At 41.9% G+C, this 24,231-nt stretch overlaps 1 protein-coding gene across 12 annotated transcripts in view; it reads right to left on the reverse strand.

The window, feature by feature from the left end:
* The window catches only part of Srgap2 (SLIT-ROBO Rho GTPase activating protein 2), a 220,056-nt gene that overhangs the window by 155,203 nt on the left and 40,622 nt on the right, over positions 1-24,231 (reverse strand). The window lies entirely within an intron of this gene.

Genomic DNA, 24,231 nt, shown 5'->3' on the forward strand with positions numbered 1-24,231 from the left:
AAACCCAACTTTGTATCTATTATCTCATTTAATAATTAAAAAAAAACACTGCATGGTAGCTGTTATTCACCTTATTTTACAGATAAAATAGCTATAAATCAGAGGTCCGATAACTTGGTCAAGGAACAGAGTAGGATTTTAACACAGAATTCTCAGACCACACTGTCTCTAAAGCATCTTCTGTCAGCACAAAATTTTGCCCAGATATAAGGAGTGAGCTACAGATTTTGCTCATTAGTGTATCTGTTTCTTTTTCCAAAAAGGTGTTAAACACTTCAAGACATTAGCTTGCTTCTATATCAACACACACTATTCTTACTCCAATGGCATTTTAAGACAACATTGTTAATGAAGACAAAAGGCTGAATACTAAACAAGAAAAGCACTGTTCTCCTGCTCTTCATCTCCAAGGGCTTCCATGGAGAACAAGATAATGTGCGCTAAGTGTTCTTTACACAGAATGAAGGTACAAGATCAGTCAAGATCAGTAATATCTCACAGATTGTTGAGGCATCCACAATATGACCAGGTGCCAAGAAAGGTCTATAATGGTTGAACTGCAGCCACGTCACCTGGATTGTCTTTCTTGGGTCCATTCAAAGCCTGCCCTCAACCCCCTGACATGATCCATATCCTCACTATTCTCCCCTAAACACAAATCCAGAAACACACAAAGTGCCATAATTAGTTACTTCACTGATCCACCTCTCCCCAACTCCCAACACAAGGATACTTTATATTGCCTTGTAAACAAGAGTGAAACATTAGCACCCCACAGTTATTTTCCCAATATGCTCTTTTCAATCATTGGCACGGCACAAACTGATACTCCCCTGGCCAGGAGCTATTAGTCTGCCCCCCTCTCTTCCCATCAAAAACTTACTCACTGTGTAGTAGAAAGGGAGTGTTCTAAAGAAAACAATTAGTAAGTAACCTAGCATTGCCACCCACCCCACGAGGCACACAAACAAGAGAATTAGCCCAATTTGTTGTCTATAATAAACAGGCCACTTTACCCGTCAGAGCCCTAGAGTTTGGTACAGGATGACTAATTCTGAGTAGTAATGGCTACAGTGACCTCGTTCCCTATTTTATAGCTATGTGCTGAAATTCAAAGGCACTCCTTCCTCAACCCCATCTTGCCTTGCATGCTTCTGCATATCAACCCATTCAAAACTTGAAGTATAATCTGTCTGATTCACTATCACCCTGTTAAACTGCTCTACAGCTGCCATGGCAGTGATCACAGTGATCAGGGATTCAGACTTACTGAGCAAAGGGCCTTAAGTAGGCTTCATTATTAAAATTTCCCAAGGTTTTATTATTAAGATAAGCCAAGACAGCCCAGTATGCCTCCACGGAGCAGTCATTCTAGTGATTCTTCAGTTCTGAAGGGATGTTTGTCTCATTCTCTATGTTTCACTGGTGAATATCAATAATTGGGAATTTAGCAATAAATAAAACCAGCCAGGATTCTAAGAATGAAGACTTAATGATCTTATTTAAAGCTACACACACAGCACCGTGCAAACCTTTTAAATGCTGTCTTTATTCACTAAGCCATTGCTTATACCAGCAATCACCAGAAATGACTCAAGCGTCTATTTGTGAGAGACTGGTTCAGCAGTGACTGCCATCCATACAGTGGAATACTATACAACTTGATAAAAACATGATACATGACCACCTTATCTGTAGCAACACAGAAAGATTCCCCAGGACATAATGACCAAAACCAAAGGCATCCACTCCATCAAAGCACACAAATGAGAACAGCCCAATTTGTTGTCTATAATAAACAGGACACTTCACCCATCAGAGCCCTAGAATTGTATTACACAGATTATATGCTGTAAATAAGAGCATAGATTGACTCTTATTTTTATATAAATTGATACCGGACAGACAGATAAGTAACCAGGATAGGGGACCTGCACAGTGGATTAGAACATGGTAGAAAATAGTATTTCTAGACTTGCCCCCCCCCAAAAAAAAAACTTCCAAATTCCAAATATTTTCCACATTTTAAATTTACCTTTACTACTTAATTCACTTGAGGAGATGGGGATGGAGCAGGGAGGAGATGGTCTCTACTATCCTGAGACCAGATGATGAAGCACATCTGTGTCTATCAGAAACCACTAATTTCAGGACAGGGGTCATTTCCATCAGAGGACTAGCGAGATTATGACTTGATTGTTTACCATAAAACACACATGGTTCTCTACCCCCGCAGTGAAGAGGAGCGGATGCTGCAAGTGTAGTGTGGTAGTACAACACTGCCTAGCACGTATGAAGCCCTAGGTTCAAGCCCCAGGACAAAAGGAAATTACAGGGGTTGGGAGAACAGGGGAGAGAGAGGACCTTCTCTGTTCCCTTTGCAGCTCTCATTTTATTCTTGGGTTTTCAGAATGGACTTTCAAAGAAATTTATATCCAAGTTTATGATGACATCTACCTTAAGGCTACTTTCAACACAAGTGTGATTTTGAGTCATTTCCATGGTTCCTCTTCTTCAGACCAGAAGAAAAAAGAAAAAAAGGAAAATGGAGCTGTTTAAAGTTTCATCCAGCCTTATAGGTTAAGGGAGATGTCATAGAAATGAATAAAATGTCTGTCTAAGAGTAGTGTCAGAGAACTCTCGTTCCAGCACCAAAGACAACTAGACCCTCCTACCTAGGCATAGATAAAGGGAGACATGAACCAACTGCAGAGTTACAAGGTCACAAATGCTCCACTGTCAGCAGGAGTTCAGATGAAAGAAGTCCAAGAGTTGCCCCGCCATGCTGTTTTTGTGAAAGTATCAGACGCTGAAGAAATGGCTCAGCAGTTGAGAGAGCTTGCTGCTTTCAGAGGACCCTAGTGGAGTTCCCAGCACCCATGTCAGGCAGCTGTAACTCCAGCTCCAGGGAATACAATGCCTGCTTCTGAACTCCGTAGTGTTCACACACACACACACACACACACACACGCACACGCACGCGCACGCGCACGCGCACGCGCACGCGCACGCGCACGCGCACGCGCACGCACACGCACACGCACACGCACACTATAAATAGAGAGCACATGCATGTCATCGTAAGCAAGCAAGTCCTCACTGGGGCCCAACAGAATATAGAAAGATATTCAGTAGTCATAGATGGCCTGTGATACTTGTCCTTGCCTTCTCTGTCCCATGCACTCCTTTAAAGGGCCCACATTGGCTGATTGATGACTGTGGAATTCCTGTCATCATCAGTCTAGAACTAAAGCTACTGTACTCCAGGCCTGATTTCCCAACTCTCTTTTGGATACCTCAAGCTATATATCCCTTGGCCAAAGATGAATTTCTTTTCCCTGGCAAAACACAGATTTTATCTGTCCTTTACCTTCCTCAGTAAATGGTTCTTCCATACATCTCGACCTGTGAACCAGAAAGCAAACAGCATCCTATTCTCTACCTTTGCCATCTCCCCAACAACTTCAAACTTATAATGAATTGTTTAAAAAGGAGTAAAGGTCAAAAAGAGAAAGCTAGTTACAGGTCTGAGAATCTAGAATCCGAGAAAGAAAAACACAGGGAAAGTAGAACAAGTCTGAGGAAAATCTAGGGGCCTCAAATTCTAATCTCCCATCCACAGCCTCGCCTTTGGAAGTGATACCTTACCCTTATTTCTATTCAAATAGCCAAAAATAACTGTACTGAGTTTTCACCTCCTCAAAATACCTCTCGAAGCCTCACTTCCCCAGTATTTTCAGTTAACACCTCCTTATTTTGTTACTTCCTGGTTCATTCAACAGCATTTAATGAGCACAGTTCAGAGCCAGGAATTGCTTTGGGGATGGGGAAGGTATAAGATAAGGTTTAGTTATGTGGCTCAGGCTGGGCCCAAATACAATACAGTTCTCTTGCCTTAGCCTCCCAAGTGCAAGTATTATAGGTGTGTACCACCGTGCCCAGATGCTCAGGTGCTTTTAAACAGAATAAAAGTAGCATGACGCCTGCTTCTTGGTGTTGTCACATCTAATTATTTCTCACACTACTCAGATATGCTCTTGACTTCTACCACTCATTCTTTTTTCTTTTCTCTTCTCTTCTCTTTTTTTCTTTTCTTTTCTTTTGGAGACAGGGTTTCTCCACGTTGTTTTGGTGCCTGTCCTGGATCTCGCTCTGTAGATCAGGTTGGCCTCTGCCTGCCTCTGCCTCCAAAGTGCTGGGATTAAAGGCGTGCGCCACCACCGCCCAGCCTACCACTCATTCTTTACACTGCACTCAGAACATATCCTCAAAATTGAAGTTAAATCGTTACAGCATGGGGTGAACAAACGTTTTCTACAAAGGTCAAATGGTAAATAGTGTAGGCTTCTGGGTCCTACTTTCTCTGTCACGACTATTCAGTTCTGCTCCAGTAATGTAAAAACAACCACATATAACACATAAGCCAGAGTGTGACTGTCCCAATACAGCTTAGTTACAGAAATATAGACAGCAGGCCAGACGGGTCAAATGGACTATAGTTTGCTGGTCCCAACTTCATTAACTACAGTGCTTGTTGCTCCATGGAAGTAACCAAGTCCTTCCCACGGCCTAGGGAGCTCTCCAACCTCACCTGACCACCAGCTGCTCCTCTCTGTCCCGCTGTGCTCCAGCCACCCTGACTGTTACAGTTTACACACTGTGCCACCGCATCCATTTGGGCGGGTCCCTTGACTGCTATTCTCCCATCATCATCAGCCTCTTTCTCGGAGCTCCTTAGCTCACCTCTCCAGAGTCCTTTGCTGATCACCCGAAGACCCAAAAGTTCTAACTCCCATTTATTTGCTTCAAAGTATTTATCATCAACTGAAAAGTATCATTTACTTTTTGTTGATCTGTCTTCCCAATCACCACACCTCTCCTCTAGGAGATAGGGTAGATTCACTTCCCAGTATCTAGACCTGTGTCTGACACCTCGCAAGGAGCTCAATCAGTATCTGCTGTCGGAAGTGCCACTGCCTCCAGTCTCACCCACTTACCCCTGGGTATCATCTCTTGTACCACTAATCTTTCTAAACCACAAGAGGATCATGGCGCTCTTCTGCTTAAAATACTCAAGGCTCCCCAGTAGCTTTAGAACAAAAATATAAATTACATGGCAAGGCTGGTACAGCTCACATTATACCTTCTGATGTTCTCTTAGTGACTGAGCACGGACATGTTTGTTTGTCCTCAAGGTACCCAGCACAGTACTAGGAACACTGCTGGTGCTCCATGAACACAGAATGAAATAACTGACAGGGATGCAACACTAGCACAATGCTAGGTTTAGATGTAATAACTTAGCAAATACTAAATTTCAGGCAATGAAGCAAGGTTTTTGCACAACACACTTTCTTTAATTTCATGAAAGGAGGCAGGAAGAGAAGTGCTGCAGATTTATCTCGTTTGTGTCCACTAAGAGCACTGGTGAAAGAGCTAGGAAGAGAGAGAGCTAACACTTGATCCTAAAGGCAACTGAAAGGTCCTTCGAGGATGCCAAGTGTTCTCCTTCTCCCTGTTACCTGTTAGCCAAGAAAACCTAACTTGGATCTTTGTTGTTAAAATAACCCAAGAGATCCAGGTAAGTTCTTCAGATCTGCCTGACTAGCCATGTGAAAATTATTGCTTTTAGAAGAATTTCTATTAGCCCTTTGTAAGACCAAGGGATTTTCACCTAATTGGGTCTGATGGTTATAAGAATAGTCTCTCTCGGGAATACAGACTATTAAATTGTCCAGTTAGTTAGGGGAGAAGGAATTTATTTCTCAAAATCAATGGGAAATGAAAAAAGGCCAACTCAGAAGGTCATTATTCTCTCTTTCAGGTGGAAGATTGAGTCCCGGAGTCTTCCTGTCACCTTGACAAGGCTTCCTTGCTTAGCATCTAAAAGCTGTGGCTTGGGTGCAGCTAGCTGAGTTCTCCTAATGCCACACAGTCTGTTTCAACAAAGCATATGCCAAAGCAAAGCCATCTCCAGACTCCAGAAATGACAGGCTATAAGTTGCTGTATCTCCTGTTCATTACAATAAAGTAAGTGTAAGGCAACTCGGTCCTAAAGTATCACTCTGTATTCTACTCTGAGTTGTCTGTTGTAAATCTGAATAAAGGACTAGAGGAAACACAAACCAAAGCTGCATCTGGGATTTAGTCACTGAACAGTACTTCTTCCCATTCACCTAATGGTCCAGTTACAGAAAAGGGAAAACAAGGCTCCAGGATTTTCCCCTAATGTCTGCATCTCCTTTACATTTGGCTTCTCCACGTGAAGAAGTTAAACAGGCTAAATTAACAAAATGACTAGCCCCATCTGCAGACTTCTTAGAACTACAATCCACATTCAAGACATTCCCACAGTCTACTTCAAGAAAACTAACTGATACGCCAGTATCTTCCAGAGTTAAGACCGTGTAAAATTCTTGTCAAGGATCTGTCCATATCAACACAAGAGCCAAGAAGCAATTATTCAAAGGGTTGCTGCCAAGTCTTTTACAAGACTATCTCCTCATACAACATTGAACAAAATCACAAACCATTATCCATTCTGACACTCCTTTGCCAATGGTTCAGAGGCAGCGCATCTTACTCCCTGACAGAAAATCACCAGAACGGCCTAGTAAATGCCATCCTGAAGATGCTAAAACATGTGGGATATATATAAGAAGATGAAAGATGAAGAACTTATCAGTCAGATACATGCTATGTCCAAAGCAAACTACAAGCCTCCACTGCTCCTGCCTGATCCTAGTTGGGCTGAGGCCAAGCTGATGAGACAGGCCTAAGGGTCTCAAACTGTCACGGAAACTAGGAACTTGGGAAGCAGCAATAAATCCTTAAAAGACCAGAAAGGTTCTTAACGGAGGGAGGAATTCATATAAATGGAACCTTGATAGAACCCAGGGTCTAAAATGGCAGAACTTAACTCAGCCAAGGCAGAAACTGCTTTCTAGATCTCTTAGATACACGTGGGCTGGTGTAACTATTCTACTCAGAGAAACTGGCCCCAGTAAGGACAGCTTGGCAGCACTTAGAGACACAGTATGCACAAGGCTAGCAAAATTCAGTGTGATTAGAACCAGGTATTGAAGCACACATCTGTAATCCCAGCACTTGACAGGTGAAGGCATAAAGATCAGAAGTTTAAAGTCATCTTCAACTACACAGCAAGGGCAAGTCCAGTTTGAGCTACAAGAAAACCTTTTAAAAAAGGAGGGGAGGGCAGTGTGACTAAGGCAAAAGTATAAGAATCAAGAAGACTACAGGTAGGTTTATAGCAAGATTCTCAGAATGAATCTTTAAAAAAGGGAGACAGAAACTAAAGTCCAATGGGACCATGTCAAAAACATATGAAGTCAAAGCCAGGTATCTTGGCAAATAGCTATAATCCCAGTACTCAGGAGACTGAGGCAGGAGAATTGGGAGTTTGAGGCTAGCCAGAACTACATAGCAAGACTGTTTCCAAAACAAAACATATGGAATCAGGGGCTGGAAAGATAGTTCAGCTGTTAAAGCACTTGCTTTCTTCTGGCCTTCATAGACACCAGGCATTCATGTGGCACACATACATACATGCAGATAAAACATTCACACATAAAATAAATCTAAAAGAAAATATTTTTAAAGATATAGAGTCAATTGGAAAGGATACCTACTAATCTCAGGCAGTGTGAGCATCTAAAACGATTAGTAAGTAATGCTTACAATGGGTTAATGTCCATGAAATAATCTAAGAGTTCCTGGGTTTAACCCCTAGCACCGCATCAAACAAAAACGATGTGTAAGTTTATGACATTCAGGAAAATAAAACATATTGTGCATTAGTGGAAGTTACTTAGTCACTAAGTCATTATTCCAAAAAATAACTTAAAAGGGCAGAAGGGATAGAGTGGGGGAAATTTAGGTATTTAACTAGTTGCTTCGGAAAGTAGTTTGGAGTAGACTGAGGCAGGCAAGCACAAAGATAGCGTAAGTAACCCGGAATTGCACTTGGCTTGAGCAATGCTCACATCCCTTTTCTAACAATGCACTTAAGCTGCATCCAGCTGCATATGCACAGTCCTCCAAACAATGGAATAGGTCATTCTTATCCTAAGCACTCCTTGGTAATTCCGCTTTTGTGATTAGTTTCCACTGAAACGTGTCCCAGAACATATCCAAGAACTAGAGGTAGGAAGCTGATCCAGCCTGAACCAGTTTAGGATGATTGGTGCACAGTAAGAAAAACTATGTCCTCTGGGTGAATTTTTAAGTAAAATCTTCTATTTACCATTTTATGCCTAGGCATAATTGAGTGTGCATATGATTAAAATCTGATGGATCACGGGGAAAAAATCATGTGCAGTAAAGACCTAGGCCTGTCAATCAAAACCGAAGACTGCCCACAATCTGCCCCTTAACAACCAACTCCTCCTGGTGAACCCCCATGAAAGTAAGTTCAAAACCAGTAACTGATGCTCTTGAGCACTCTAGCTCAAGTAGCACCCCCGCCCTGCTCCTTTACAGTATGCCCTGTAGTGTCGTTAAATAAAACTTGCTACTTTACAATCTGTGTTTGCTTTGTTGTTGTTGTTGTTGTTGTTGTTGTTGTTGTTTGAATAAGACACCAAGAACCTGGAAACACCTGGTCCGGAAAAGACCCCAAACAAGATGAAATGAAGTCACCAGTAACTGCTTAATCTGACTATTGGGTATGTGGAGCAGCAGCACTATATTTCTTTTGTGTATGTGTATTTGAACTTTTCTTCCCTTGGACTCTGGCAAAAAAAAAAAAAAAAAAGTGTTCTAATTTCATTTCTATTGCTGTGATAAAATACCCTGACAAGAAGCAACTTAGGGCGAAAGGATTTATTTAGCTCACAATTCCAGTTTACAGTCCACCACTGTAGGCAAGTCACAGGAGGAACTTCCATCGACATCACATCACATCCACCATCAAAAGCAGAGAGAAATGAATGTATGCATGCCTACTACACCTTCTCCATTCTTATACACTCCAGGACACAAAGCCAGGTGTGTGTCACCCATAGTGGGCTGGGTTGTCCCACATCAATTAATTTAATTAACAACCCCCCACAGACATGCCCATAGTCCAACCCAATGTAAGCAATCCCTCTTTTACCCAGCTGACTCTAGGTTGTGTCTAGATAACAATTAAAGCTTACCATAATACCAAGATAGAACCTAAGCCAAATAATTTAGGATTTAGGCAAGGCTTCTATGAAGAGGAGAGACTACAGAATGAAAGGCAATTTCAACCCTCTGGGGTTGTCAACTAAGGGATGTCAAATTACAGCGTCATCAGGTTGCCTACCACTTGATCTGGAATTCTAGCACCCTGTGGAGTGGCTTTCTAGAGTGCTTATAGACTACTATTCAGTAATAATTGGTTCCAGAAAGGCAAAAAGGCCTGTCTTAAAAATTGAGACATTATGCAAATTCAATCAAAAGAAAGCAGAAAATTCAAAGGCATAAGAAATGTTGCAAGAACTCATACAGAAACAGGCACAGGTTAAGAATGGCTCTGAGTGGGACTGGAGAGATGGCTCAGCAGTTAAGAGTACTTGCTCTTTCAGAGGACCTGGGTTTCTTTCAAAGCACCCACATGGCAGCTCACAACCATCTGTTACTTTAGCTCCAGGGAATCCAACCCCTTCTGCCGGCTTCCTTGGGTACCGGGTACCAGGTACCAGGACATACATGCAAGCAAAAACACCCATAAAAAATAAATAAATAAAACAATGAGACCACAAGAAAGCCTATAGAATCACTAACCTAGTCTCATGGGGCTCAGAGACTGAACCGACAACCAGGGAGCCTGCATGGGACTGACCTTGGCCCTCTGCATATGTGACAGTTGTGTAGCTCGGTCCTCCTGTAGGACTCCTAACAGTGGGAGCAGGGGATGTCTTTGACTCTTTTGCCAGCTTTTGGGACTCTTTTCCTCATATGGGGTTCCTTTGTCCAGCCTTAATACAAGGGGAGGTGCCTAGTCTTACTGCAATTTGATATTGATATGCCATATTTGGTAGATACTGATGGAAGGCCTGCCCTTTTCTAAAGAGAAATGGAGGAATGAATGGGGTAGGGTAAAGGGGAGGGAAGGTAGTGAGAAGAGACTGAGAGGAGAGGAGGGAGGGGAAACTGAAGTCAGGATGTAAAATAATAATAATAATAATATAATAAATAATGATAATGATGAAAGGGTAAAAAAAAACGTATCATGGTCTAGACTATTGTCCTAGTTAGTTTTTGTCAACTGGACATAAGCTAGATTTACTTGAGAAGAGGAAACCTCAACTGAGAAAATGCCTCCAACAAACTGGTCTGTGGGCAAACTATGGTGCATTTTTTTACTTAGTGATTGATGTGGGAGGGCCCAGCCCATTGCCCATAGTATTGTCCCTGGGCAGGTTTAAGATGCCCTGGGCAGGTCCTGAATGGTTTAAGAAAGCAGAGCTAAGCCGGGCGGTGGTGGCGCACGCCTTTAATCCCAGCACTCGGGAGGCAGAGCCAGGCGGATCTCTGTGAGTTCGAGGCCAGTCTGGGCTACCAAGTGAGTCCCAGGAAAGGCGCAAAACTACACAGAGAAACCCTGTCTCGAAAAATCAAAAAAAAAAAAAAAAGAAAGAAAGAAAGCAGAGCTGAGTAAACCATGAAGAGCAAGCTAATAGGAGCACTTCTCCATGGCCTCTGCTTCTATTTCTACCTCCAGTTCTTGCCCTGAAATCCCCCAGGGATAGAGTGTGACCTGAGAGTTGGAAGAAGAAATAACATTTCATCCTCACATTGCTTTTGGTCATTGTGTTTTACCACAGTACTAGAAACCCTAACTAACTAAGACAACTACATACCAAAACATCAACAAAGGACTCCAGTTCCTCTCCAGTCACATCTCAGGAGCCTCATACAGTTCCACAAAAGGTAGCAGAGTGAGGACAAAGTTCTCACAGATTGTCTCTGAGGTTCCAAACAGACACTAGTCTCAAAAGCTCTGTCTAGCCCTTCCCTAACAACCACCCAAGAACAAGCTAGGAAAGCAACCAGAGAAAGCTTGCATCCTGACACACCACTGCCACACAACTTCAGAAGTAACGAGGAATCCACTGAAAGCACTGGTGCTGGTTACCAGGAAATGTTATAGGGACAATGAGTAGAGAGAAAGCTTTCACCAAGGGTTTAGTACTTTCAAATGCAGAATCCACACACCTCTGGAGGCTCCAAAAGCAGGTTGCCTCCAATGCATTCTCTCAAAGATAAATGAGCAGGCCAGATAACCAGTTTGGGCATTACTCTTTTTAAAAAATGTGTCTCTAGGTTATGTGTATTCCCTGCAGATCCTGGGGATGGTGTCAGAATCTCTTTCCAGATGTGTTTAACACTTGTGTTCCCATCACTAGGAGGATTTGGCTCATTTAATTCATCCTAATTCAGGTCACCATTAGTAAAGATTGTCATCCATACTGTACCCTCTCATAGGGTCTTAAAGAGAGCTTGTCATCTGTTCTTCCAAAACAAAAGTGTCCGTCAAAGGAAAAGTCAGGGAGAGAGGGAAAGAGAGGCAGGAATGGGGGGAGAAAGAGGAGAGGGGGAGAGGAGGAGAGGAAGAGAAGGGGAGAAAGGGAGAAAGGGAGAGGGGGAGAGGAGGAGAGGAAGAGAAGGGGAGAAAGGGAGAGGGGGAGAGGAGGAGAGGAAGAGAAGGGGAGAAAGGGAGAGGGGGAGAGGGGAGAGAGGAGGAGAGGAGAAAGTAGAACAGGAAGACTAACTAGAGGAGTAATACGCAGGCTCAGTTTTATTTTCAAAGCTGGGTTGATATCCTTTTGCTTACATCTAAATGAAATTGGGAATTAAAAACACTACTGGGGGGGGGGGGGAGAAAAGGAGGAAAAGCAGGCCTAAAATCTAAGACCTTTTTTAACACAGAAAATAAGAACTGATGAGGATTCAACCGCCTCAGTATATATGTTATAAGCTGCCTCTGCCTCAGAGGATCAGGGAATTTGCCATGGGATAAGAGAATCTAAGTCACACTCCAGCACCGCCCCATCCACCAAGAACATCAGGATGACTTCTGATCCTGACACAGCTCCTCTAGCTTCTCCATAAGGAAATTCATAGGAACCAATGGAGAAAGTTGCTCTCACAACACCCGTTCTTTAACCTCAGCTACCCAAGGATTGTCTTCTCTATGTGAACTACTTCCACGAGTGACTATGACTCATCTGTGAGAATCACTCAAAAGGCAACCTTATACAGCCAGGAGAGAGAGAGAGAATGGAGACCTCAGCTGGTGCCCAACCTAAACAGGAAACTGTCTACAAAGTAACTCTTGGTTCCTAATTTTGTGAGTTTTGTTTCACTGGGTATCTTAAGGCACAGTCCTAAATCTTCCTGGGTTTGTTTTTTGGCCACCTAATACACAAAAACTAACTTAATATTAACTTTATGAGCAAAGCAAAATGAAGCTTTCTAAGTGACATGACTACAGTACTCAGGACACTGGAACTTCACTTGTCCCAAAACGTCTATCCGAAAGTCAGCATCCCCACACATTTCAAATTCCACTGGAAATGTGTTTGGATAAACTAGTCAAATCCATAATTTTGCTTGGATAAAACGGGTGTAGTAAAAGCATGGGGCTTTTGCAAACTAGTACTGTAACAAGAGGCCACAGGAAGAATTAACGATGGTGTCCGCTTCATGAATGATCCAAGTGTCTGCAGAACTCAGATTAGGGTACATCACAAACCAGACAGCAAGAAGTTAAACTTGTCTTTTTGTTAACGCCCCCCAATTACATCTTGGTCAATTTGCAAACATGTTCCCACCAATATTTGCATTTCCCACCTTTTGTAACAGTCCTTGCTCACATCATCTCTTTGAACAAAAGACCTTACATGCTTACACAAAGAATGGAGACAGGCCAGCGTCAAGACACACACTGCATGGAGAGGAATGACTGTCCCAAAGAGAGCGCTCCTACCTCTCTGACAACCCCACAATCAGCTAGTATACACAAATGTCTGAAATAATGAAGTTTATCAAGAAAATGAACAGTTGGCAAAATCAAGGCTTCTAGCCCCAAGGGTAAGGCTTGCAGCTGGTCTGGCCAGTCATCAAAAAATCTGAATTTAAATGGCAGACATTCACTGTGGCCTGTAAGAAAACAACCAGGGTGTCAAAGGCTCTGGGATTTTGGTTTCCTTTACACCCTACACATCTCCTGCCAATAAAAAGAGGAAGCGTGCTTTGGTCTTCATGACACATCTTGAGCAGTTCCCGTTCTCACCAGTCTCTGGTATTTTCCACATACCACTGAGTCAGCACCCATCTATACTGACCTATAATGTGCAGAGAAAGGCTTCTGTTAGGCTGGAGAAAAAAGTGTCTAATCTCAAAGTCCATGGACTCCTTCTACCAGGGAAACACTATGGAATTAGGTGTCAGAAGCCTTAATTTCAGACTGACCCTCAGCCAGCTTAATGACTTTGGCCACCTCACCTATCCTCTCAGGACTCTATTATCCTTACAGTAAGAGCAAAGAATCCAGTGGTCTCCTAGTTCCCTTTGAGGTTTTGATTAATGAGTGGTACTATGAAAGCTAAGGTGGGACTTAAACCAATAGACACCTTTTACATTAAGAAAAACCCCATTCTACACAAATAGAGCTGTTCTGTCCATCTCTCCAAACCATGTGCTAAGACACTGGTCCTAGAGACTCCTACAAAGGATACTGAATCAGTAATAGGCGGATTTCTTCAATCAACAAATACCAAGAATTCTGTAAGCATTAGGGATAAAGCAGAACAAAGCAGACAAAATCCTTTTCCCACATTAGAGTATAGTGGAAAGGAAGTGATCTGAAATTAATCAAACTGAAAATACCAGATCAGGATACATTTTCTAGAGAGCTATCACGAAGGCTCTGTTAATAAGGTCATTTTCAAGTAGAGCCGAGAAGTAAGCTAGGAAAATACTAGTGTTCTAGGAAGAAGAAGGATTAGGGCCTTAAGACAGGACTCTGCCAAGCATGCTTGGCATGTTAAGGAAAACATGAGTCCATTGTTATGAAATGGAGTGCCAGGCAAAGAGTGATAAAAGGCAAGGTAGCACTGGGAGTAAGGGAAGAATCTTGATACAAAACCACAGGCAGTTCTGAACAGAGTGAGGATCTTCAGAGTTATTTATTTTTATGTGTATGAGTGTTTTGCCTTCATGCACGTATGTACACCATGTGTGTGCCTGGTGTCCTCAGATCAGAAGGAGTCCAATTCCCTGGACCTGTGATTACATGCGGATGGTTGAGAGCCACCATGGGAACCCAAGTCCCCCACAAGAACAAGTGCTCTTGCCCACTGAGCCATCTCTCCAGCAGCGCCCTGAACTCCATTTTTAAAGGACTGTTTGAGCTGTCGTACTGAGAGTGGATGGAAGGGGTAGGAAGGAAGTGAGAAGACTAATTAGGGGGCTGTTGAGACAATCCAGTGAAAGGTGAAGGCATAGTTCAGGGCCCAGATTAGCAGCAGTGAGGAGCAGGGAGTCGACTCTGGGATGTCTACCGAGGCACAGGTGAGTGCAGCGCAGGCTCTAAGGAAACTCCACCTCAGAACCAAAGGGACACCAGATTCAAACCTCCACTACGAGATCCCAGCATGGGGGAGCTGCTCCTGTCTGTCACCCGGACACTCTCTGTCAAGATAAACCTTTCGAGTCCCAAGGTTCTCAAGTCATGAAGACTGGAGACCAATAATATACAAAACACAGGATCAGAAAAGTTACCACATGGGAGAAGTAACAGTAACGGCATGATAAAAACTGCATTCTGGCAACAGTTGTCTCACCTAGGGCATTGGTCATTGTCTTAGTTAGGGTTTCTATTGCTGTGATGAAACAACAGGACCAAAAAGCAAGTTGGGGAAAAGGGAGCTTACTTGGCTTATACTTCCATATTGCTGTTTATTATTGAAGGAAGTCAGGACAGGAACTCAAACAGGGCAGGATCCTGGAGGCAGGAGCTGATGCAGAGGCCATGGAGGAGTGCTGCTTACTGGCTTGCTTCCCATGGCTTGCTCAGCCTGCTTTCTTATAGAACCCAGGACCACCAGCCCACGGATGGCCCCACTCACCATAGGCTAGGCCCTCTCCCATTGGTCACTAACTGAGAAAATGCCTTAGAGCTGGATCTCATGGGGGCATTTCCTCAACTGAGGCTCCTTCCTCTCTGATGACTCTAGCTTGTATCAAGTTGACACAAAACCAACCAGTACAATCATCTTGATAGCTAAATTAAAACCCAACATTAATCAGGCATTAAGTGTGGAAACACCTTACTTACCAGAATAGCAAAAGGAAGAAGATATGACAGATAAGTAACTGAGCACAAATTATATTGTAAGGGAAGCTGCAACACCTAGACCAGGCCCTAGACACATTTATCACCTGAGCTGCAAATTATTTGGTGTGACCCTGGACTAATTATCTAACTTGGGCGTCTCTGTCTCCCATCTGTGCCTGACTCTCCCACTCACTACAAAGTTATTTTAGCCCTCTCCTATCTTAACAGGGATGTTAAGAAGCTGAGATCATGTCTCTGGAAGTTCCAAAGGTTCCCTGGAGAAAGGCCCTCCAAAAACAGAGTATCTGGTCTTTAGTAGGATAAGTAAAAATCAAGATGCTCCTAAACACACCCATCCGACTCCCTGTGGTATGGAGGCTCTCTTTCCCCAGAATTATTTGGATTCAGAATTGGACAATCAAATATGCTCACATAACATAACATCTTTATAGAGACTGTCAGGAGTTCTAGGTATAAATGGAGTAACTATACTCTGGTGTTTGATAAACATTTAGTGACACACTTAAATCACAAGTGTTCTTACTGAAATGACCACACTGTCACCTGTCAAGACACAAGGCGTGTGCAGTATGCAGCAGTAGAAAGCCCATACCCATGACTCCCTCCATGGGTAAATTCTGACCTCAATTTCTGCCTATTTTTGGTTTTACAAAACAAAATTAAACAAGATACCATGAAATATAGGTGTCCTGGCCCCAGGCTCAGTAAAGAAGTAAAATACATGCTAAAGGGCCCTCCTTCTTAGGATTCTCCTTGACAAATAGTGAATGATATTAATATTTTAATCACAGATCCAAGGAAATATAAAACAGGAAAGATGTATCCTTTATTTCTCTTGACTCCTTGACTAGAACAGAGCAAACAGGCCAAGTTTAATTAGAATTGTAACATGGGTTGTCCCAGGTAAGCCAGGCTCAGAAACTCCAAACAATTAAGAAACTAGTTTTTAATGGTCTACTACATGCCAGTCTAGTCAATGATAGAAGCAGACTGCCCTTTGTCCTAGGCTCCCAAAGAATTCCATTAGCCAGGCACACATGACTCCAGTGGGATGTGGGGTCAAAGGCTTTCTATTCCGGCCATTGTGACCTAAGAATAGAACTCACAAGCATAGGGCAAATGAACTCACAAGGACTGTGTTCATCTACTGGCCACATTACCATCTGAAGGTTATTTAAAGCACATGCTCAGAAAGCACCCCTCTGAAGTAGAGGACCGATAAGGAGAAACAGTTAGGGTGTGTTTTTAATATAGCTCTTTATACAATTTATAAATATACTAAAGGTGTGCAGACCAAATGTGGATCTTGAGATATTCATCCATCCTCATAGCTCTAATCTCTCACTAGACTTCCAAACAGCCATTGCATAATGAATGTCAAACTCACTTTACAAATGGAAAGTAGGAAGCGTGAAGGGACAGAATGGGTTTGTACACTTTCCACCTAGTAACAGAAACAGCTAAAGCTCACCGTGAGCTTTTGCATGCCAGGCTCTTTTTACCTTCTAGTTACTTTGTCCACTTTACAATAAGAATAGGAATGTTCTAGAAGATTAAGCAGTTTACTCTTGCAATATAATTTATATGGTATAGCCAAAGTGTGAGGTTAAATCTCAGTTGCTAGAGCTTGTTTAGGTGAGGCTGTTTGTTAGAGATAACACTGTCTTTCTTGGTTTCTTTCTGCTAACCTAAGAACACAAGGAACAATAGTTAAAAAAAAAAAATCACACATTGAGTATTAAATCAAATGTCTTATTGCTGATGATGTTAGCAATTTGTCAAGTAAAGAGAATTAAGTAGTTCAAGATCTTCAGCAGAGTCTTTATGGACAGAAACCAGATCATAATTCCATATAACTAGACAAAATTGATAGATTCCACATCAAAGGAGTCTTTCTAGAAAAAAATGGAAGACCTGTCTTTATCTCATCATTTCTCCTGTCCTAAAATCCCTGCACTTCATAGTTTCATATACAACCATTCTTTCTGATTCCAGAACAGACATGGATACCAAAATCCAAGAATATTCAAGCCTCACAAAAATGGCATATTTATACATAATCTGCCATATTCTGTCATACACTTTTGAAATACAAATTCCTTTTTTTGCATCTAAAATCTTACTTATTATTACGGGGCGGGGGTCAGACGTGCCACGGTATGCATGTGGAAGCCAGAGGACAACTCTGCAGAGTTGGTTCACTCCTTCCATCTTTACCTGGGTTCTGGGGAGCAAGCTCAGGTTGTCAGGCTTACAGGACAAGCACCTTTACCCACAGAACTATCTCACTGGTCCTCCCATATACTTTCAGTCATCTCAAAATTACTTCTATACCTAACACAATATCAGTGATATATAAATCATTGTCGCACTATATTGTTTAGGGAATAGTGGCAAGAAAATGTACATATTTAGGACAGATTCAATTTTTATAAACCTACTTACTTAGAAAACAAGGTGAACAATGCTCAAAATGAATCCTAGAGAGACGGGTTATATGAAATAGTAGGAGTAGGATATGCGGAAACATAACTGTAGTCACATGAACTCAGTGCACAACAGATTAAAAGTTTTGCTCTTTGAAGCTTCTGGAAATGTTTGCCTTTTGTGGGAGAAAGAGAGTCTTGCTACATGGTCTAAGCTTTGCTATCTGTGGTCCTTCTGTCTCAGCCTTCTCAGTGCCAGACTATCCCATCTACCTTTGATGTGTGGTTGGTTGGATATGCATACAGGTTATGAAAAGCAGATCTGAATCAACACCAGTGACTGGCCCAGCACCTTGCAACCACTAACCCAAAGGCAAGTTCTTAAGACCAGATGAATGGGAACAGTTTCTTTGTAAAGACACCTCCTTGCCCAGATTCTATGCTGCAGACCTTTCATTGAATTCCAATCCCACAACACTTCTAAAATAACAACTCTGAGCTTTACCATACTCACCAGAACTAAGCATCATTTGTCAGGTTAGAGCAAGATCAATTCTCTAGTCTTCTTCCTTCCAAATTTTTGGTTATTGTTGTTTTGTTTTGTTTTGTTTTTTTCAAGACAAGGTTTCTCTGTGTAACAGCCCTGGCTGTCCCAGAACTCTCTTTGTAGACCAGGCTAGCCTCAAACTCACTGAGATCTGCCTGCCTCTGCCTCCCAAGTGCTGGAATTAAAGGCATGTGCCACCACCGCCGGGCCCTAATTTCTTATAGAAAGTTATCTACACCGGAATCCTTGCAGCCTCTCAAACTGAGGCTAGTAGTTTGGAGGTCAGGGGAGGACAAGAAAAATTTAGTAACAATAGCAAACCGGAAAATAAAGGTGTGACAACTCTAAACCAAAGTATGTTCTTATAACCATTTGGAAATTAGTTTGCCTGAGGGCTATATACTTCATGTAATTCAGGTCTGGTACTCTATGGGAGCTCCTCATAGAGACTTTCATGGATATTTCTAGTTTACAGTTTGTTGTTGTTTTGTGGTATGGGTGATTAACTCGGGGTCTTAGATATGCCAGGTACGTTCTCTACCACTGAGCAACCTCTACAGCCTATTTTGTCATTTTATTATTTTTCTATTTTATTTGAGACAAGATCTCACTAAGTTGTCCAGGCAAGCTTCCAACTTGGGATCCTCCTGTCTTATCCTACCAAGTAACTGGGACTGCAGGCATGTGACATCACTTTTACCTTGTGCCTCCATGCCTCTCCAAGCCAAGTCTCCAGGCTCTGGCTCTAACACAGTCGCCATATCCATGGAGAAGCTGACGGCAACTGATGGCCTTCACTTTACCCTTGTCTTCCCCATCATATGAAGACTGCTCCTGGCTAACTCACAGCGTCTACAGAACACTGTCTAAAATACTAAGAGCATGGAGTTCTTGAACAGTGAAAGCACACAGTTAGCACAAATGAGACCCTTCTATTAACCAAGTAAACGGTTTTCAAGTCTACAGGCAGTATTTTCCCTACACTTGTTTCTCACAAGCTTTAATCAATGGTAAAAGAGAAGTCAAGTTTCTATGTACTACTCTTAAGATAAAATTTCTGTTCTTCCAAGAGAGGTATCCTGTTGATATCTTTTGGAGTAGCCAGATAAATGTGGTATTTGAAGTAAGAAAAAAGGGAAATGAAATTGTCTTTGTATACCTAGAGAAATGAGGAAATGCAATGGTTTATATGCAGGCCTGATCCTTTTCAAGAAAGTGCTTGAAGAAATGACACAGCTGGCCCCCTAAAGAAATCTACCTCATATCGGGTTAAATTAAAGATGTATCCTTTTATTAATATCCTGCTGGAGTATAATTGTTAATATTAAATAGTAAGCAGTAGGGGGCCCATATATATTTGCCTTACTAAGGATCATCTGAGGATGACAGGTATATGAGGGATAGGAGGATGCTACCTGGACAAACTGCTCTCTATCATACATCAGACAGAGAAGACAGATGATCAGACCAATTTCCAGACACAAACATTCAAGTCAATGAATCTGTAGCCATTGAGTGACCAGAAGAGGCCTACACTTTCTAGTTGCTCACCACTATTTGCTATAATTATGCATTTCAAGTCCAGCCTTTTAACTTTCAAAGCTCAATGGAATGAAAGTATAATGTTAAAGTGTGAACAACAACAACAAAAAGGTATTTAAATTGCTGAAGGTTTAGCCCACTTGGTCTCTCTCATCAGAAGCTGAACCTTCCAAATATGAGAAAGGCAGTTCCATCTAACATGTGGATTTCTACAGAAGAAACAGGGACAAGTAGGAGATCCATTTCTTGAGACTCGATCAACTCTTCTCTCAAGATCTCTTAGAAAAAAGGATCTCTTCCTCCATCTCAATACAGTAGGGTAAATTTCTACCCAAACAGGAAGGTCTGGAGGATGCTACCAGCTGTCATGAGTTTCCCTATGACTTGAAGACTCTTGGCTCTAGCCATCTGAAGCATCTTGTTTCCTGTTCTCCTCTGGGTTACAGCCCAGACTAAGAATAGTACTCCATTCATGCTACTGTGTACACATCCTTTTTATTTGCAGTTTTCTCTTAAATATGTGCAAAACCCTGTTCTTGTACATTCTCCAAAGTAAATGGAAATATTTTTTAAATAGGCACCGAACAACAGATTTATTTCCTTCCTAATCGATCAAAAGGCACTGCCTGGGGGAATTCCACTCCAGAGCTGAGAGCCATAGAAACTGAAGGAACACATAAGTACCATCTCTACAACTCCAAACAGTCAGCAACAGGGCAACAAAACATTTCACAGCATGCTCACATCTACCCAGGACTTCATCTCTGTGCCTGTCCAAAACCTAAAAAAGACCAGAAGGTTGTAAAATTGATCTCTTTTAATAGGTCAAGCAATGTGAAATCACCTACAAAATGTTGATCTCATATGTTAAGCAAAAGAACCCTAAAAAACAAATAAGATTTGTGCTGATGAGCAAGAATACAAAATCCAGTTTCCTAAAAGGCTCCACTCCAAGAAATTTCCTATTAATCTTTAGTGGTCAAACATTTTTCAAACACCTTGTGTTTTTTGTTGTTGTTATTGTTGGGGTTTTTGTTTGTTTGTTTGTTTTGTTATTGCTGTCTTGCTGTGTACCCCTGGCTGGCCTGGAACTTGCCATGTAGACCAGGCTGCCCTCAAACTCAAGAGATCCACCTTGCAGGACACCTTGCAAGCCAGGCCTGGCACTGATAAGAGATATCCACTCGCCGGGCGGTGGTGGCGCACGCCTTTAATCCCAGCACTCGGGAGGCAGAGCCAGGCGGATCTCTGTGAGTTCGAGGCCAGCCTGGGCTACCAAGTGAGCTCCAGGAAAGGCGCAAAGCTACGCAGAGAAACCCTGTCTCGAAAAACCAAAAAAAAAAAAAAAAAAAAAAAAAAAAAAAAAAAAAAAAAAGATATCCACTCATTCACTCCACATCCATATTCATATTCGTTCCTTGAACCCTCACAGAACTGCTAGCAAACAAATACAACTATTTGAAAACTATTATCCTATGAACAAGTACCAAGTCAGAAATTTCTACATGTCTCCATTACAACATTTCTCAAATGAAAGGTCACCTGGTTTTCTCAAATGGATGCCTCTGATTAGATGAGTACATTTAAGGGCATAAATTGTATATTTGTCTGTGACTACCCAGAATCCAATACACCTTAAAAAATTTTATGTACATATTTGTGATGTGTGTGTGTGTGTGTGTGTGTGTGTGTGTGTGTGTGTGTGTGTGTGTATGCATGTTCATGCTGGTGCCTGCAGAAGCCAGAAGAGGAAGTTTGAGTCCCTGGAGCTGGAATTACAGGCAATTATGAGCCACCAGATGTGTGGGCACTAGGATCCAAACTCCAGTCCTCCAGAAAGACCAGGGAGCTTTCTTAACCAGAGTCATCTCTCCAGTCCCTCAGCACACTTTTTACACAGTCCATATTAATTGATGTTTCTTGGATGATTGAATGACTCTTAGAGAGAGTGGGCTCTTTGTAAAATAAAGTGAATAAGCAGCATTTCTGCTAGGAAAATAAACCCTTTCATTTTATACTTCAGACTAAACTACTAATCATAGCACAACGCTAGAAGAAAACGGAAGACTCCTGATTACAGAACTACAAAGAAAAGGGGAGGACGGGACACAACACACTACACATTGTGATTTAAAAAAAAAGAAAAACAGCTGTGGTGGCGGAGGCCTTTAACCCCAGGACTCTGGAGGCAGAGGCAGGCGAATCTCTGTGAGTTCAAGGCCAGCCTGGTCTACAAAGTGAGTTCCAGAACAGCCAGGACTGTTACACAGAGAAACCTTGCCTCAAAACAACAACAACAAAGTCTGAAATTGCATGCTAAAATCTGCTCCTAACAGGGAGTGCGGCATCTTTCTCAGTTTAACATTTAAATTTTTCATTGGCTTTCTTCACTTCCTAAGTCAGAATAACAGTAACAAGGGGAGGACAAGAGTCCCATGATTTAAAGCAAGGGAGGAGGGCAAACTCAAATCACCACACTCTCCATTTGTCATTTAGAAAAGTATCCACTGACAGGGCAAGAGAACAGGCACTATTCCCTCAGGGAATGGGATTCTTTATGAGTTCAAAAGGGTGTGAAAAATTTTAGTCTCACTCATATAGACAACAAAATGGGTAATTAAATGTTAAGTTGAAAGATCAAGATGACTCCAGGCCTTCAGAGTGAAGGACACAGCCATGTGTGGGAAAGCAGCTCTAGGTAACCTGGAGAGAGTCGCTTTTCTAACAGAAGAAAGTAGCTTCTCGGGTGGGAGTGCGCTTAGCTGCGACAGTGCTTGCCTAGCACGACAGAGGCCCTCGGTTTGATCCTTAGACCTGTGCTGGACTGACAGTGACGGGACATGCCTATAACCCCAGGACCACGGAGGTGGAGGCAGGAGGATCAGAAGTTCACAGCCACCTTAACTACTTAGTTTGAGGACAGACTGGGTAACAGGAGACAGGCCCCTCCCTCCCAAAAAGCTCATCTTTCAAAGTTATTATTTTGCTGTAGCCTTTCTCACCCTTCAAATAGCTAAGGTTTTAGAAAACATCAGCATACATCTCATCCTGCCAAGCTATTATCTACAAATTAGCTTCTCTCTTTTTTTCCAAATATAAAAGTTTTTCATTTCATTAAGTAATTATTATTATTATTATTATTATTACTGGGTATGTGTCTGATGTGAGTGGGCACATGTGTGCTATAGCCTGTGTATGGAAGGGGACAACCTTGTAAAGCTGCTTTACCAGCTTACCTATAAATCTGCCTTCACTCCTCATTTGGCTGTCTGTTCAGATGATGCTTTTGTTTTCCTTTAAACTAGCAAGAAAGCTTCCTTCGAAGAATGGGGAATTAAAAAATATTACCATAAATTATTTCATGTAGAAAAAAAAATACTATGTACCTAGAATAGTTAAATGATATGAAAGGAGATTCTGATATTCCCGACCCATGTTCCTGGCCTACAATCTCCATAGTCTCTTCAAAGGGTTTATATTTATGGAATCCTGGGAGCTGGCTTAGCCATTTAGTTAAAAGTGCTTGCTGTACATCATGAGGACCTGAGTTCAGATCCTTGGAACCCAGATCAAAAGCCTAGCTCTGGAGCTCCCTGACCAGCTACTCTAACCAATGGGTGAGCTCCATGTTCAGTGAGAGACCTTGTCTTAAAAACTAAGGTGGAGCCAGGGTGATGCATGCTTGCCTTTAATCCCTGCACTGGAAAATCAAAATAAATAAATAAGATAACAACTGAGGAAGATACTAGCATCAACAGACACACACACAAACACACCTGCATGAATACATACATACTACACACGGCCAAGAAATCAGAATTGCCATCTATAAAAATATTCTTTTGGTTAAATAGTATATATATTCCAGAAGGAATGATATATAAATATGTAAATTCTGACTTTAATTTAATAAAAATGCTTCCTTTTAAGTATTTACCTGAAAATTAGGGGGGGAGGTATTAAAGAATGTTAGGGGAAAACAGTCTTAAAGAAAAGGGTCCTGGTCCAATGCATCAAGTTACATGCTCTACTACAATGAAGATGTCTTCCCGGGCACAGTATAAACTTAGGTGCTCATACCCATAGAATAAATTGTTATTCCATTCCATCTGCTTATTGACAATAAGATGCAGTGTTCAATAAAATCATTTTCACCAAAAGAACAATGTAGCATGTGATCAGATTACTTCTATTTTATTTATGTGTGCATATATGATGTGGGTATGTGTATGTGAGAGTGTGTGTGTGCATGTGTGTCATAGCACACGTGGAGGTCAAAGGACAACCTTAGGTATCAATCCTCTCCTTGTTTGTAATAAGTCTTTTTTTTTTTTTTTTTTTGGTCCACTACTGTGTAAAACAGGCTA

The sequence above is a fragment of the Peromyscus maniculatus genome, chromosome 11 (genome assembly GCF_049852395.1).
Source record: "Peromyscus maniculatus bairdii isolate BWxNUB_F1_BW_parent chromosome 11, HU_Pman_BW_mat_3.1, whole genome shotgun sequence".
NCBI classification, from domain to species: domain Eukaryota; kingdom Metazoa; phylum Chordata; class Mammalia; order Rodentia; family Cricetidae; genus Peromyscus; species Peromyscus maniculatus.